This window comes from Mus caroli, unplaced genomic scaffold (genome assembly GCF_978045245.1).
Source record: "Mus caroli unplaced genomic scaffold, Mus_caroli_1 scaffold_11, whole genome shotgun sequence".
Taxonomy (NCBI): Eukaryota; Metazoa; Chordata; class Mammalia; order Rodentia; family Muridae; genus Mus; species Mus caroli.
Genome location: NW_028227266.1, coordinates 55,834,170 through 55,851,430, shown reverse-complemented (window position 1 = coordinate 55,851,430; position 17,261 = coordinate 55,834,170). Strand labels below are relative to the sequence as shown.

The 17,261-nt window shown below is 44.4% G+C and overlaps 1 pseudogene; it reads right to left on the bottom strand.

Moving 5' to 3' along the window:
- Positions 1-8,584: 8,584 nt before the first annotated feature.
- LOC110301286 (small ribosomal subunit protein eS1 pseudogene) lies at positions 8,585-9,327 on the bottom strand (annotated as a pseudogene).
- Between the last annotated feature and the right edge of the window lie 7,934 nt (positions 9,328-17,261).

Below are 17,261 nucleotides of genomic sequence, written 5' to 3'. Positions count from 1 at the left end.
AGAAAGAGAGAGAGACAGAAAGAAGGGAAGAAAGGAAGGAAGGAAGGAAGGAAGGAAGGAAGGAAGGAAGAAAGAAAGAAAGAAAGAAAGAAAGAAAGAAAGAAAGAAAGAAAGAAAGAAAGAAAGAAAGATGACTTCCAAGGTTGGTCAGTGGGTGAGTGTTTGCCACACAAGTCTGACAACTTGAGTTCCACTCCTAGGACCACATGGTGGGAAGAGAAAACTTACTCCACACAGTGTGTCCTCCACACATGTGTTCGCACTTGCCTTCCTTCTTCCATAATGATAATTAAAAGCCATGTAATTCTAAGCTTTCTGTTACCCACCTTCTTTTCTTCCATGCTCCCTCAGGAGCACCAGGCCCCCTTAGTGTTCGGGGGTCTCCCAGCATCTCCCGCTCTCTCCTGTTTCTCTAAGAGATGATTTCCCTAATAACTCATTCATGTATTTATTTTTTTAGTTTAATGTTTCAGTCTCCAGGTGTCTTCTATTGGAAAGATCGTTCATTGTCTTCATTTCTGGTATTTCCAATCACCTTTGTGAAAACAGTGCCTGTATTTTCTAGTACAATAAAATCCTAGGAACTGTTTCAGGAAGGCACTTTACACGGGCAGAGAAACATCAATAGTAATAAACTACAGAGAAGGTTTTGAAAACAGCGTCCCCATTTTATATGTTTAATCTTGTTTTGGGGGTCCCACTATCTTGCCTCAGAGAGACTAAATATCCCCCAAGCTGTCCTAATCACTACCTCCATCAATAATGTGATGAAATCACAGCTAATCACAGAATCAAGGGAATGAAATAGGGTTGTTATTTCCAAAATAATTAAGTTGACTGCTTCAGAAAGCTCTCAAGGGCCAGCAAGATGCCTCAGTGGTTAAGGCATTTGCCACCAAGTCCAGTGACCTGAGTAACCCTCAGGCTAAGTCATGGGCAAACACTCCTGTAAACAGCATCCCTCCATGACCTCTGCATCAGCTCCTGTCTCCAGGTTCCTTCTCTAGAGTTCCTGCTTGCCTTCCCTCAAAGAACTGTGCTATGTAAACCAAATAAATCCTTTCTCTGCCAGCTTGCTATTGTGTTTCATCATAGGAACGCTAACTAGGACAGTGGTTAGGAGTGTGCACTCTCTTGCAGAGGACCTGAATCTGGTTTTAAGCACTACATTGGTTGACTCACAGCCCCTGGTACTCCAGCTCCAGGGATCTGGTGCCTTCCTCTAGACTCTGAGGGCTTCTGCACTCAGATATACTCACCTCCTATATACATATAATTAAAAAATAAAAGCCGGGCAGTGGTGATGCACGCCTTTAATCCCAGCACTTGGGAAGCAGAGGCAAGCGGATTTCTGAGTTCGAGGCCAGCCTGGTCTACAGAGTGAGTTCCAGGACAGCCAGGACTATACAGAGAAACCCTGTCTCAAAAAACCAAAAAAAAAAAAAAAAAAAAGAAAAAGAAAAAAAGAAAAGAAATCTTAAAGAAATTAAACTTCCGTTTTTGTTTAATTGACCAACTTCTGCTTTAACTATAGCAGGTAAGAGGGCTTCTGTTAAAATAATACTAGTGGGGCTGGAGAGATGGCTCAGTGGTTAAGATCACCAGCTGCTCTTACAGAAGACCTGGGTTTGATCCTGTGTACCTACATAGTGCCTCAAAAATCTGTCTGTGACTCCAGTCCCAGGGGATCCAAGGCCTTCTTCTGGTACTGCACACATGTAGTACACATACATTGCAAGTTAAACACACATATACATAAAGATATAATAAAATAATACCAGAAAACATAAACTGCTTCATTCTGTGTCTTGAATGTCAATCTAGTAGAAGGACAAGCAAGGACAACAGATGCTCCAGGGACCAGGAGGCTCAGTGAGTGTTCAGGAAATTGTGTTCTTCATGGTGGAAAGACACTCATGGCATTACTCAAGGGCATAGAGGAGAGGAGGTGTAGTCTAACAGGAGTGGGCAGGATTTAGATTCTTAGGCAAAACGGGTTCTGGGAACAAGAAGACTTACTGTCGGGACAGGAGAGCAGCTAAGGTTAGGCAGAGACAAAGACAACCCGAGTTAAAGAGGACTCACAGACCCAAGGTATTGTTTTCCAATGACTAAAGACTTTTAGGGCTGAAGCTATGGCTCTGTTGGTGGTAGAATGTTTGCCTACCTTGCATTAAGCTCTGGGTTCCATGCCCAATCAAATAAAGTGGCCATGTGGTTACAGGACTTACAAGCCTGTCGTTCTAGCACTCAGGAGGTGGTGGCAATGTCTGAGTTGGGGTTTCTATTGCTGTGAAGAGACACCAACACAAAGCAACTCTTATAAAGGAAAACATTTCATTGGGGCTGGCTTACAGGTTCAGAGCTGTAGTCTATTGTTGTCCCGGTGGGCAGCATGGTGATGAAAAAGTATAACATAAAAAAACCAAAAGATTCTAGGCCTTTAGGCCCAGGCTTGAGAATGTGACCTTTGTGACTCAATGCTCCAAGGCTTTCTGGGTTCAGGGAGTGTTTGTTCAAAGAAAGTCACCCTGACCCACCCTGACCATTGCTGGAACCCGCTATGCAAATCTGCTATTGTTAGAGGCTCATAGAAAACTGTCTTGACTTTCCACTTCCTTGTGACTCTTAACTGGTATTTTTGGTATTTTCCAACAACACCCTCCCCATCCCCTTGAGTTGTGGTTTCTTCCTTTAAATACCCCCTTACCCAGCTACTCGGGGCGCCACAGCCCTCTAACCCTGTGTGGTGTATGACTGTGGGCCCCAGAGTGCTCTTGGAATAAAAAGTCCTCTTGCGGTTTGCATCAAGGCCATTTCTCGTGACTGATTTGGGGTGTCGCCTCTCCTGAGTCAGAATGTGGGGGAGTCCTCACGTTGTGGGTCTTTCATTGACACACGGGCAGACATTTTGCTGGAGAGGGAGCTCAGAGGCCTACATCTGTATCCACGGACAGCAGGAAGAGAGAGACACTGGGTCTGACTTAAGCATTTGAAACCTCAAAGTCTACCCTTACACTGCCTCCAACAAGGCAGCAAGCTGTAACTAATAGTGCCACTCCCTCTGAGCCTATCGGAGCCATTTTCATTTAAACTACCACAGGCAGGAAAAACAGAGGTTCAAAGCCATCCGTGGATAAATGGATAGTTTGAGACTAGCTTAAGATATATGAGATCCTATCTAAAAATAGATAGATAGATAGATAGATAGATAGATAGATAGATATTTGAAAAAACATAATCTCTTGAACTGTCAGCCCAGTGGGGCTTAGAAAAGAACCCGGGCTTGGAACCAAGTTGCACTATGCTATCAGCAGCTTGTGATGGCTCAAGAGAACCAACTGTTAAATGTTCAATTTTATGAGCTGATTGTTAAACAGAGTTATTATTAAAGTTTTAATTATATTGGCTTACAATTAAATAAAATATATTAAAACAAATATTTGAACTTTAGTAAGTGAATATTGAAACTTATCACAGTAATAACTTTCTTTTTCTTTTATTCTCTCTTCTTTCTTTCTTTCTTTCTTTCTTTCTTTCTTTCTTTCTTTCTTTCTTCCTTCCTTCCTTCCTTCCTTCCTTCCTTCCTTCCTTCCTTTCTTTCTTTCTTTCTTTCTTTCTTTCTTTCTTTCTTTCTTTCTTTCTTTCTGAAGCATGTCTCCTTTATATCAGGCTGGCCTTGAATTAGTTATATAACCAAGGAATACTTTGAACTTCTGATTCTGTTGATTCTACCGCTGGTGTGTTGGCATACACTTGGCACTCTTGGTTTTATTTGGTGCTGGGACTCAAACTCAGAGGCTGTGGATGCTGGGCCAGCACTCTATAACTGAGCTGCAGCTCAGGCCCAAATGTTACTATTAATCATTCTCTTAAAGTTACTTTGTTTCTTACATCCCAGTGGAGAACATACTCTACAATGGCATGGCATCTCTCCACCCAACTCAGTGATGCCACACTTGGTGATGTCACATCCAGTGATGTTACACTCCAGGAAGTCACACTCAGTGTCCTTACAAACAGTGACCTTGTGCTCGCTGATGTCACACTCAGTAATGTCACATTACAAAATCAGCTGTAGTAGAAGTCTCTTACACTTTGGAGGTGAGTAAAAATCCCCAAACTGGCTGGGTGGTGGCGGCGGACGCCTTTAATCCCAGCACTTGGGAGGCAGAGGCAGGTGGATTTCTGAGTTCAAGGCCAGCCTGGTCTACAAAGTGAGTTCCAGGACAGCCAGGGCTACACAGAGAAACCCTGTCTCGAATACAAACAAACAAACAAACAAACAAAAACAAAAACAAATCCCCAAACTGGTTGAGTATATGCCCATTATCCCAGCTCTCAGTATACAGAAACAAGAAAGAAGTTCAAGGTCAACCTCAGTTACCTAACAAGGGCAGCCTGTGCTACATGAGACCTTGTCTAGAAAACAAACGAACAAAGAACAAACGGCTTTTAATCCCAGTACTTGGGAGGCACAGGCAAGCAGATCTCTGTGAGTTTGAGGCCAACCTGGTCTACACAGTAAGATCCAGGCCAGCCAGGGCATCATAATGAGACTCTCAAATACAGACAGACAGACAGACAGACAGACAGACAGAGAAGAAGACATCCAATAAGCAAGATATTGTTTTGTACTGACTATGAAACTTAGTAAATAAACCAGGCATGGTGGTACATGCCTGTAATCACAGTACTTGGGGTGTACACACACACACACACACACACACACACACACACACCCCTCTCCCACATTCAGGGCTTTGCATATATACATTCCCAGTCTTAAATGTCTTTTGTATCACAATTTTTTTCTCAGTTCTCTTTATGGTTTTATTTATTTAGTTCAGAACCTTAGCCAATAGGATACTGCCCACATTCAGGGAAGGTCTTCCTCCCCAGTTAAACTTCTGACACCACCTTGACAGACACCACTCAGAGATGCTCCTCCTTTAGTGATTCCTATCCGGTCAGGGTGACAATGAAAATTAAGCATTACAGAATGGAACTATTTCTCCTAGACATAGATACTCCCTAAGAAATGGAAGAGACAATGTCTACAAAGACCCCAAAGGCAGGTCCAGGAATGTAGCTCACATGACCAAACAAAAACCAAAGCCACAGGCACACCTTTGGAATAATACTATGTCAGTAAAGGATCCCTCTAAGTCTTTCCCCGGGAATGGCAATCACTGCCAAGGAAGGAACATAAACACCAGATCACATCGCTCCGACAGGTCAGTGGCTTCAGCCTTGAAACGCACTTGCCCAGTTTTTGCGCATTTGCCTTTCATTAGAGGAACATTCAGCATGAAACCCTGGGTGGTACTCGTACAAAGCTAAAGGGCATGTTTGTCTAAGACCTCAAGAGAGAACAGTATAAAATACCCATGCCCAGCGAGCAGGTACAGTACTGCTCACTCCTCGGAGAAGGCGATCAAGTGTGAAGGGGAGATGCTGAAAGAGTCTGTGTGCTTGGGAAATAGTTTCACAGTGTTCCACGGGTTTGCACTGTGGACGTTGGGCAATGTGAAAACTGGTGGGACCTGTAAGAGGCCTGACTGAGGAGAAGACTGTTGCTAGGTCTTCCCCTTGTTCAAGCTTGGGCTGCGGTATCTCGCATGCACACACTCCTCCCTCCAAGATCGTGTTCAGCAAGACATACCTACAGATATAAATAAAGAAGAAAAGACCAAGACACACACAGGATTCTAATGCAAACATGGTACTGAGCAGTAAGTCGGAGATAGAGGTGAGCAAGGAGGTTGGTCCTGTCCAACAACAAGCTGGCCTGTCCCTCCTTCGAATCAGGGACTGGTGATCTCCACTGTAATCGGGTGCTGGATCTGAACTGGTCCTTAACAACCACAGTCAGAACAAGGAGCACTGCCGATGCTCACTCGGGAGATAAAGCTTCTTCCTTTAGCCTCCATTTCTTTTTCAGGGAACTGTGCCATTGAGGACCCGCAAGAGGGAAAAGAGCCGTCAGTGGCTGCCCATGATGCAGTCCCACTGTATCAGGGAAATTTAACAATAAACACACGTATTCATGTACCCGACTTGTTCCTTTACAGAACCACTTTCTGACACTTACCAATGTGTCATGGCCACAATCTCCTTTGTCTGAGACTGGCCTTGTGATTAGGAAGGAAGAAGGCGTTAAGACCAAACAGAGGCAGCCAGCTAATCCAGGGAGGTGCGCAGAGAAAGCAAGACTAATGTCTTGAAGGATGAGTGAGAATCAGCCGGCCTGAGCAGAAGCACGCATGCATGAGGGGCCCCGTAGTCCTAAGCAAAACTGAAATACAGAAGCGTCTTAGTTTGCTTTCTGCTGCTGTGATAAACACCATGACGGAAAGTAATTTGGGGAAGGGCTATTTTAGATTACACTTTGTAGTCAAGGAAGTCAGGAAAGGAACCTGGAGGCAGGGTCCAGAGTCAGAGGCCATGCAGGAGTAACTGCCTACTGGCTGGTGCTCCCTGCTCAGTTTGCTTTCTTAGACACCCAAGACAACCTGCCCAGGGACAGTGCTGCTCATAGCGGGCTGGGCCCTTCCACATCAATTATCAATTAGAAAACAGCCCATAAACTTGCCTACAGGCAAATCTTAAGGAGGTGTTTTCTTGCTTGAGGTTTCCTTTTCCAAGAGGGCTCCAGCTTGTGTCAAATTGGCACAACCAACCAACCAACAAACAAAAAAACCCACAACCAAACAATCAGCAGGAAAGGGCACTAAAACAATCACAATAACACAACAACAAACAAACACACACACTCACACAAGCCATGCTGTCTTCGAGGGCAGTGGTCATAGAGTACTCTCTTGGCTCCTACCTGGAGGGTCGAGAGGAAGTAACACCTGCTTATGAGGGTATCTACACACCAGTCCTAAAAGAAAAGTGAGATGTGGGCTGGCAAGGTGACTTCCATGGGCAAGGGCGGCCACTGGCAAGCCTGCTGACCTGAGTGTGATCCCCGGAACCCACGGTGGAAGGAGAGAACGGTCACCCGCAAGTTGTCCCCTGACCCCTTCATGTGTCCTGTGGCACGCTCACCCTCCCCACACAAATAAATAAATAAATAAATAAATAAATAAATAAATAAATGCAAACATATTTTTAAAGATGAAAAGTCAGACTTACTGGGCAGAGGGAGTGGGTGTAGGTCTACTAAGGACTCTGAGGACCTGGTAAGGCATCATGGGCAGGTTGGAAAGGATATCAGGCTGAGAACGGGGCATAGAGTGCGGCTGACGCAGGTTGGAATGGATATCAGGCTGAGAACGGGGCATAGAGTGTGGCTGAAAGTGGTTAGTGGTCAGGCAGGTGGGAACACAATGTATCTTGTGGTTTTGACATCTAGGGTCAGGCTGGTGGCCAAGGTCAGAGCTTACAAATGTTAGACTATGGTGTGTAGAGGGCACTCTCCCTTTCTGTGAGGTTGGTAGGAACAGGCTCGGAGAGACTCTGCTAGCTGCAGGATTCCTGTTCTAACTGGATTATAAGCAACAGTCTGGGCTCTGAATTCCATGACCAGAGTTACTGGCTGGACTGCAGAACACGATGGTGATTAGGGTTGGTTGTGTGTAAGCCTGCGAGCTGCCTAGTGCACTTCTGATTACAGGCGAAGTCGAAGCAACTTGATGGTGGAGAATTAGCTCTGCAAGTAGCGATCGCTTAGTTTGCATGCCCTCTAGTGGTCGACTGCAGGAACTGCTAGTAGGGGGAACAAGGTGGATGTTGAATAAAGTAGGAGGTAAGCATGTTCTTGTTTTCTATATTCCTGCTGTTCATAGATCACTCTCTCTCTCTCTTTTATTAAATGAAAGCAGTCTTTCTGGGTTATGGTTAACATACAGTAAAATGCACATATATTTTGTTGTTGTTGTTGTTGTTTTTTTGAGTCAGTGTTTCATATAACCCCGGTTGGCCTAGAAATCCCATAGCCAAGAATGCCCTTCTGCATCTACCTCTGAGTGCTGGGGTTACAGGTAGGCACTACCATTCTGGTTTATGCGGTGCTGAGGATATACCTTGGGACTTCATGCATATCAGGCAAGTGCTAGGCTAACTGAGTCACATTCCCAGCCTCCTTTTCTTTCTCTGTTTTCGTTTTGAGACATGCTCTCATATATAGGCCAGGTTGGCCTTAGATGTGCAATCTTCCTGCAGCTGGGATTATAGGTGTCTGCCATTGCATCCTGCAGCTGGGATTATAGGTGTCTGCCATCGCATCCTGCAGCTGGGATTATAGGTGTCTGCCATCCCATCCTGCAGCTGGGATTATAGGTGTCTGCCATCGCATCCAGGTCTGTTTATTCCGAGTTCCCCTCCTTCTTTTTTCAGTGCTAGACACGGAGCACTGGACGGTGCCCGTGCTGGACAAGTCCCATGCCACCAAGCTTCATCCCTCAGCCCTTTAATTATTTTTCTGATTTGTCTTCTTTTGCCCAACTTGATTGTGTGATCTATCTTCATTTTGTGTCTGTTGATTGTTTAATTCTATTGTTCAATAATATATGATTTATTCTTTATTATTATTATTCACAAATAGGACTTTCTGTCACTATTAACGGTCTGGATTTTAAACAGATTCTTGGACTGGTGGTTCATATCCATCAGCTCGTTGAATGTCAGCACCTGTCTCGTCTCCAGTTGTTTTCCTGGAACTGCCACCTTCACCATGTAGCTCCATGAGCTTGCCCAATTCAAACCTGGGTTTCTTCAGCATTTTTACTTTTCTAAGATGTCATGGAGAGGATAAATGGACTGGCAAGCCTTTTCTATGTCTTTCCCAATGCTGTCTGGAATTGGTTTATTAAGTATTTCCTTTAAGTCATTAGTCTGCACTTCTCGGGTCACGGTTTCCATCTTCTTCCAGATCTGGCAGACTTGCTGATGCTGCACATAGGATGTCTTGCGTATCTGGTTGTTGGTGATTGTTAGTGAAGCCAACCTAGAAAAGTCGGAGCAAATACCCATCGGTTCTCCTGACAGCATCATGAACTTCAGTCATGGTCTGACACTTTTGGACCATGGAACACATTTTGTCCCGGGTGAGATCCATGTCAGGGAACTTCTCGGACAGTTTTTGCCCTGAACATCCTCAGTAATTAGCTTGAACTTTCAGAATGTAACTTCATCATTCTGTAGATCGGCAAGGTTCACTTCAAACACACGGTCCTTGAGGCCATCAGATGCCATTTTGGTTCCTTGAGTCCTTGTGACTAGTGTTTTCCCGATGTCTCTAATATTGAACATTGCTGGAACTTTCACATCATACCAGCCTCTCTTAGACAACGGATCAATCATGTTCTTTTTAGCTCCCTTCTTGCCCCCTTTCGTCAGGTGATTGTTCTTGGCGACCACTATGGAGAGCCAAAGGGGCAGAAGTACCTATTTTATTATGTTTTTGAAAGGGTTTTACTATATATCCCTGGATGTCCTGAAACTCACTGTGTAGACCAGAATGACCTTGAACTCAGAGATCCATCTGCCTGTGCCTCCCAAGTGCTAGGATTAAAGGCAGAAGCTACGTGGCTGTTCAACATTTTATTTTATTTATTTAGATTTTTAAATTTTATTTTATGTATATGAGTGTTTTGCCTTCACACATACATATGCACACATATATGTATATGTACTATGTGTGCCTGATGCCTGAGGAGATCAGAAGAAGGCATCCTATTCCCTGGAACTGGAGTTATGGATAACTGATTATGAGCCACCATATGGGTGCTGGAATCAAAGCTCGGTCCTTGGCAAGAGCAACAGCTTGTATTTTAAATAATATATTCTTTTGTTGGTACTTGTTTCCAGTTGTTAAATACTATTTTAAATTTCACAATGATTGTTAATGATCATTTTGTCTATGTTTTCATTTCTCTTGGGAATATACTTAGGGGAATACTTGCTGTGCCAAATTGTTCTCTTTCCTGTTTGTTTGTTTTTTTTAAAGATTTATTTATTGATTATATGAAAGTACACTGTAGCTGTCTTCAGACACTCCAGAAGAGGGAGTCAGATCTTGTTATGGATGGTTGTGAGCCACCATGTGGTTGCTGGGATTTGAACTCCGGACCTTCGGAAGAGCAGTCGGGTGCTCTTACCCACTGAGCCATCTCACCAGTCCTGTTTGTTTTGACAATATTTCTCTATAGAGCTTAGACAGGTTTCTGACTGATGATCCTCCCACCTTGGTCTCTGAGCACTGGACTCACAAGTGTGCACACCATATCTGACCCTATGTTTAGATATTTTAGGCAGGCTAGAGGGTAGCTCAGTGATGGAGCATGTACGTAGCATGCACCAGACCTTGGTTTTGATCCCCAACATTGCAAAAAATTAAATGTAAGGAATGGAGAAGCCATTTTCCAAAGTTTGCCCTCTTGTCAGCAATGTATTTGCATGGCTCCTCCAGTCCCCACCAATACGTACATGGCTTTCAGTTAGCACCACATCCCTCCAGAGAGTGTAAGTCAGTGGACACTTACTCAGTGGCTAATTATGAAGAGCGTGTATTCACATGGCCATTCTTGTATCTTCTGTGGGGCGATTTGTATTCCGATTACCTGGATTGTTTGCTCCTGCCATCCCCTTTCTGGGTTGAAGACTAGATAGCCATAGTCTTACTATAAGCTTAAGCTGTTTAGGATTTCAGAAGATGGTTCTAGAGTGGTAATACAAATTAGGATTAGATTATGGATCTGGATAGAAAATGATTTAGACTCAAAACTCTGAACTCCTCAAGATAGGATAGATAATTTATCTAAGTTGCCAAATATAAGCAGACTGATCTTTTCGAATGGAACTTTTACCTAATAATTTTCATAGTTGTTCCTAATACGTGTTATTTTATTGTTATAATTGAAAGAGCCTTTTTATTCAGACAAAAAGGGGGAATGGTTGAGGTTTGATTTTTTTTTTAGTTTTTCGAGACAGGGTTTCTCTGTGTAGCCCTGGCTGTCCTGGAACTCACTTTGTAGACCAGACTGGCCTCGAACTCAGAAATCCACCTGCCTCTGCCTCCCAAGTGCTGGGATTAAAGGCGTGCGCCACCACGCCCAGCTTTGAGGTTTGATCTTTTGCTACATATTGAAATGCTAGATTCTGTCCTCAAAGGTCCAGTTGCCAATGAGTGACTTCTCACATTTACCAGCTTCTGTGGTTCAAACATTTGGTTAAAAAAAAATGGCACAGCCAATTACTGAAGGGATTCGAGGTAGGTGGGTTTTGAGTTACCTGGTTTGGGGGTAGCAGAGAGAGGGAAGGAAGAAAGAGGAGAGAAGAAGAAAGGAAGCAGAGAGGGCAGGGAGCGTCACGAGAGGAGATGACCATGGCCTTTGGGGTGCACCGCTGGGGAATTAGCCAGACCATCAGTGAGAAGAGTATATTAGGGGTTACCATCCAGTAATTGTCAAAGCCAAATAAAATAACTATAGTCTGAGTCTCAGTCATCCATAAGCTAGTTGGGGTAAGTTTAAATTGGTTCAACTACATAGTAGGCTGCTTGGGATTGAACCTAGGGCCTTGTATGTACTAGATGGGTGCTCTACCATTGAGCTATATTCCTGGTCCTCTTCTCACTTTTAAAAGTTTTTAAGCCAGTCAATGGTGGTGTGCGCCTTTAATCCCAGCACTTGGGAGGCAGAGGCAGGCAGATTTCTGAGTTCAAGGCCATCCTGGTCTACAAAGTGAGTTTCAGGACAGCCAGGGCTACACAGAGAAACCCTGTCTCAAAAAACAAAACAACAACAACAAAAGCTTTTTTTTTTTTTTTTTTTAAGATTTATTTATTATATGTAAGTACACTGTAGCTGTCTTCAGACACTCCAGAAGAGGGCGCCAGATCTCGTTGCGGATGGTTGTGAGCCACCATGTGGTTGCTGGGATTTGAACTCTGGACCTTCGGAAGAGCAGTCGGGTGCTCTTACCCACTGAGCCATCTCACCAGCCCCAACAAAAGCTTTTTAGACTAATTTTTAAAAAAAATTTATGTGTATGAGATTTTTGCCTGCATGCATGTGTGTGAACCGTATACATGCCTGGTGCTCACAGAGGTGAGAATTGGAGGATGGCATAGGATCCCCTGGATCTCAAACAGTGTGGGCTGGAATTGTATAGCTTGAGCCACCATGTGAGTGTTGGGTATCAGAGCCAGGTCCTCTGTAAGAACAATGGGGTGTCTTAGCCTCACTCCAGCTCACCTCTTTTCTTTCCTTTTTGGAATTTTACTTAGTTTCTCAGATTGGCTTCAAATCACTATGTTGCCTAGGCCTTACACTTCTCACTTCCTACCGGAGGCTCCTTTGTATCTTGGATCATAAGCATTTGTTATCAGTCCTGGTTTGGAGTTATTGGTTTTTTTTTTTTTATATTTATTTATTTATTATATGTAAGTACACTGTAGCTGTCCTCAGATACTCCAGAAGAGGGCATCAGATTTTGTTACAGATGGTTGTAAGCCACTATGTGGTTGCTGGGATTTGAACTCGGGACCTTCAGAAGAGCAGTCGGCGCTCTTAATGACTGAGCCATCTCGCCAGCCCCTGGTGTTATTGTTATTATTATTATTTTGACAGGGTCTCACCGTGTGGCCTTGGCTCTCTTGGAGCTCACTACATAAATTAAACTGACCTTGAACTCTCAGAGATCCTCCTGCCTCTGCCTCCTGAGTGAGGGCTGGGATTAAAGGTGTGCCCCACCACAGCCAGCTCTTAGCTTACTCGTGTTAACTGGGTCGTTTGCCTTTCTTGTGGTCGGACTTCTTCATAAATCTGGATCAGAGTTTATTAGATACCTGATCTGTAACTACCTCTCCACATTCTCTGGGTTGTCTTTGGGTACTGTCAGTCTACTGTAGGAGGAGAGCAGACACAAACACACATCAATGTAGAGAGAAGTCCAGCATAGAGAAATCTAGGAAACTCTCTGAACCCCAGGGGTGCTGCCTACTTAGTGAAAGGCTCGCAGGCAGGGGTGTTTGATACTGCTTTCTTGGTGCTGAGCAATCAGGAATGTATGGTAAGTGACAGAGACTTGGCATTTCATAGGACCAGAGTATGGACTGGGGTCAGGAAAGCAAGAGGCTTTCTTAGAAACTTCATGGCTGGGCATGGTGGTATATGTCTCTAATCACAGCCTTGGGAGGCTGAAGCAGGAGGATCAATACTCCAAAGCCTTCTTGTGCTAAATAACACTATTCTTTCAACAAGTGAGAACTACAACTAGAAATGTGCTCAGTACTGCTTTTACAGAGGCCCTGAGCTGAATCCCTAGTACCTACACTGTTGGACACCCTTCTTTGGCCTCTATGAACACCATATTCACCTGCACAGATCCATCCACAGGCAGGCAGGCAGGCAGGCAGGCAGGCAGGCAGGCAGACAGACAGACAGACAGACATAAAAATAAAGGTAGGCATGGTGGCACACCCCCTTTAATCCCAGTACTTGGGAGGCAGAGCCAGATGTATCTCTGAGTTTGAGGCTAGTCTGGTCTACTTAGTGAGGTCCAGAATAGCCTGAGCTATATAGAGAGACCCTGACTCAAAACACTACTACCACCGCCACCAAAAAGAAAATAGCAACCAAAAAAACCTAAGCCAAACCAAATCAAACCAAACAACATCAAATAAATAAAATAATATAATTAATCTTAATCAAACAAACACTGGGGGGCAGCAGGCATGGAGGAATAAAGGGGGTGAGAGAGAACCTGCGTCCTGCCAGATTTCTGGTGCTCTGGGTGGACAGACGTGGAGGACTGATGTGTGCTCTCCACTTGTCCCCAGGTGAGTGTATGACTGTGTGAAGCCATGGACCCCAGTCCGAGGGAGGTGGACAGGGAGCAGTCTGAGGTTTCTGGGCCTCATGGAGGCCAGAGACAACAGGTTCTCAGTCCCAGACATCCCAGACGTCCCTGGACAACGCAGAAGAGCTGAGAACAAAGTGGTGTCCCAGGGGGCAGCTCAGTCAGTCCCGGGGCCCAAGGGAGGAGAGGGCAGGGGGAGAGGGGGCAATGGGTGGTTCCCACTCAGGAGAGAGTCTTTGGTCCGGTCCATGGCTGGAGTGCAGGAAGGCCTTCCGGCGGGAGGTTAGATGCAGCTTTTTAGAGGAAAGCCCATTCCATTGTTCAAGTACAGCAGGCCTTGATGAGCAGGGTCTTAGAGCTTTATTGTAGAAAGGTAGAAAGAGAGAAGGTAAAAAGAAAGAGGCCAGCATGGCCACATGGAGAGAAGGGGGGAAGGGAGGAGGAGAAGGAGAGCTAGAGATGAGAATGAGAGGTAAGAGAGAGAGGATGGGCCAAGCAGCCCCTTTTATAGTGGGCTGGGCTATCTTGCAGTTGCAGAGTAGCTGTGGGGCAGAGCATACCTGGCTATTGTCAGGTAACTGTGAGGATGGAGTCTAGTCAGAATGCCAGGAGCTTGGGACTTTGTCTGTGTGACTGATAATCACAGAATTATGGAGTTGGGGGCTCCATGATGTCAGGCACCTGTGTGTCTGGGAGCATGGCTCACTGTTCTATCCCTTGTAGAGTTTCTACTGGGTCTCTGGAGTAAGTCTCACTCAACCAGAAAACAAGTGCTGCCTCTCACGGCTCCACAAAACACCACTAAAACCCCAAACACACACACACACACACACACACACACACACACACACACACACACACACACACGAAGGAGACTCCAAAGACTGAAGATCTACCACTGAGCTTTATCTCCAACCCTTGGAGTTTTCTTCTTTTGAACACACAAGGTTCTGAGTTCTATTCCCATCCCATCCACATTCCCACTGCAGAAAAAGGAGCCTCCACAGTGCAAACACCCATAGGGATGGGTAATAACTTGTTTTCAGGGGTTATCACAGAGGCGAAGGAGTGCCCTCTCCAAACCCTTAGTCATTCCTCATTTTTTTTTAACTGCAACTTCCTGGTATTTTCTGCCTGAGAACATTCTAGGCTCAGAAGTGCCAGGAATGGGCAGTCCTTTAGGGGAATGTCCAAAATGTCTTTGGTACAGTAAGGAAGACCCCCAGGAGGGCCAAGTTCTGATTGCCTACATTAGTAACATATTCATTAAGAGCTTGCCCATATCAGTAACATATTCATTAAGAGCTTGCCCACATTAGTAACATATTCATCATTGTTTTCTACATTGTTTTCTTTGACTTCCTTGTTTTGTTTAAAGCAGATCATTTGTATTTACTCCCTTACTGCAGAGTCTCACTCTGGAAAAAAAAAACAAAAAACAAACAAACAAACAAAAAAACAGCCTCTTTGTTTTCCTGTTGCGGTGATAAAATACCCTGACAGAAGCAACTTAAGGAGACAGTTATTCACATTAAATTCACAACCAAGAGCAGGAAGCAATGAAGCAATGCCACTGCTTAAACCCTTTTCTCCGCTCTTAATAGTTCAGGGTCCCTTGCTAGGGAATGGTGCCACAGTGTATAGGTCTTCTCACTTCAATTAACAAAATCAAGATACTCCTCAGTGGTCGTGGCTATAGACCAACGTCATACTGACCATCCTTCATTGAGACCTCCTTCCTGGGTGATTTTTAGATCACACCAAATTGACAATTAGCAGTAACCACCACACCCAGCCTAAAGACAATGGCTGGAGAGATGGCTCAGAGGTTAAGAGAACTGGCTGATCTTTCAGAGGACCCTGGTTTGATTCTCAGCACACACATGGTGATGCACAACCATTGGAACTTTACTTCCAAGGGATCTGATATCCTCTTCTGGCCTCCAAGGGCACCAGGCACATGTGTGGTACAAAGATATATACATGCAGGAAAAATACATATACACATATAATAAATTAAAAAGATCTAAAACAAATAATAGATCATCCCTCTCTTAGCTCCATCTGTCCTATTTCCTTGGGTGGATTGACCACCTCTCTGGTGTTCACTTGCTTCATTTATAAATGGGGACAATAGTGGTTACTTCATAAGATAGGCACAAGGCTTAGCATCTCCTTTGATGGATCAAAGGTTCCAGGTGTCGTCCTGGAGATCCTTGGATGGGCATGCCACATTTGGCCATAGCTACTCAAGGAAGATAAACAGCTTGGAGCTGGCCCTGTGGGTGACTGGCTAGGATGATGCTTCTAATAATTTGTCCCTCCCTATAATGGGATTAAACACTACTATTTGTCATGTGACTCTCCTCATCATCCTGCATGGGGAGCATTCCTCTCTGGACCCATTTTAGGTCTCGCTTTATGACATACTTTGAGTAAAGGCATGGGAGCAGATGTGACATCCCTCAAGCTTGAAATGTTAATGTTATTACATGGTTTGGCTCAAAAGTGGCTTTCCCATTTCTTCCTAAGAAACACACATTCCCATTGCTGGTACACAGTAGGAACTAAATATTCATTGACTGTTTATTATGCACCAGATACTGTCTCATATGTAACGTATGTCTAAATGTGTGTATCATTAGTGTTAATTGTCAGCTTGATAGAAAAGAGAATTACCCAGGAAATGGTCCTCTTAGCATGCCTGTAGGGAATTACCTTCCTTTAAAAAAATGTTTATTTTTATTTACATATGTCATGACCTGCACAGCTTAGGGACTGACCTAACCAGGTCTTTGGGGAATGGAGAAATGACAGGTACACATACAGAAAAGCTGGGATTGGATAGGCTGTGCACTCTGATGGAGACGCACCAACCACAGCCTGGATAGTCAGCACATTTGTTATATGCAGCAAGTGAGGAGAAGGCTGGTTAGCTAATTTCCATGAGTTCCAGGAGATCTCTGTAGAGGAGCAGCCTCATCTGGAGGAGGAAGCTGTGGTCAATGTCTAGATGAGGATGCTGCAGTTGATACTTTGTGCAATCCTGGCTATAGCTAAAGGTTAAAAGTTCCTGAACCCCTTTAGTTGTATCAGGGAGAGGCTTTGCTATTTCTATATATCTGAGACATTGGGGTCTTTGATATGGCTGTGCTCATAACAATAATACATATTCATTCAGGATTTCATCTGCTCTTCATATGGTATTGAACCTTGGTCCTCTGGAAGAGCAGTTAATGCCTTTAGCCACTGAGCCACCTCTCTGTCTCTGTCTCTCTGTCTTCCTGCCTCTCTGTCTCTGTCTCTGTCTCTCTCTGTGTGTTTGTGCACATGCATGTGCAAGTGTCCATGTGGAACAAATCACACGTGGAGGTCAGAGGACAACTTTTGGAAAGCAGTTCTCTCCTTCCAACTGTGGTTTCTGGGGATTGAATCCAGGTCCTCAGGCT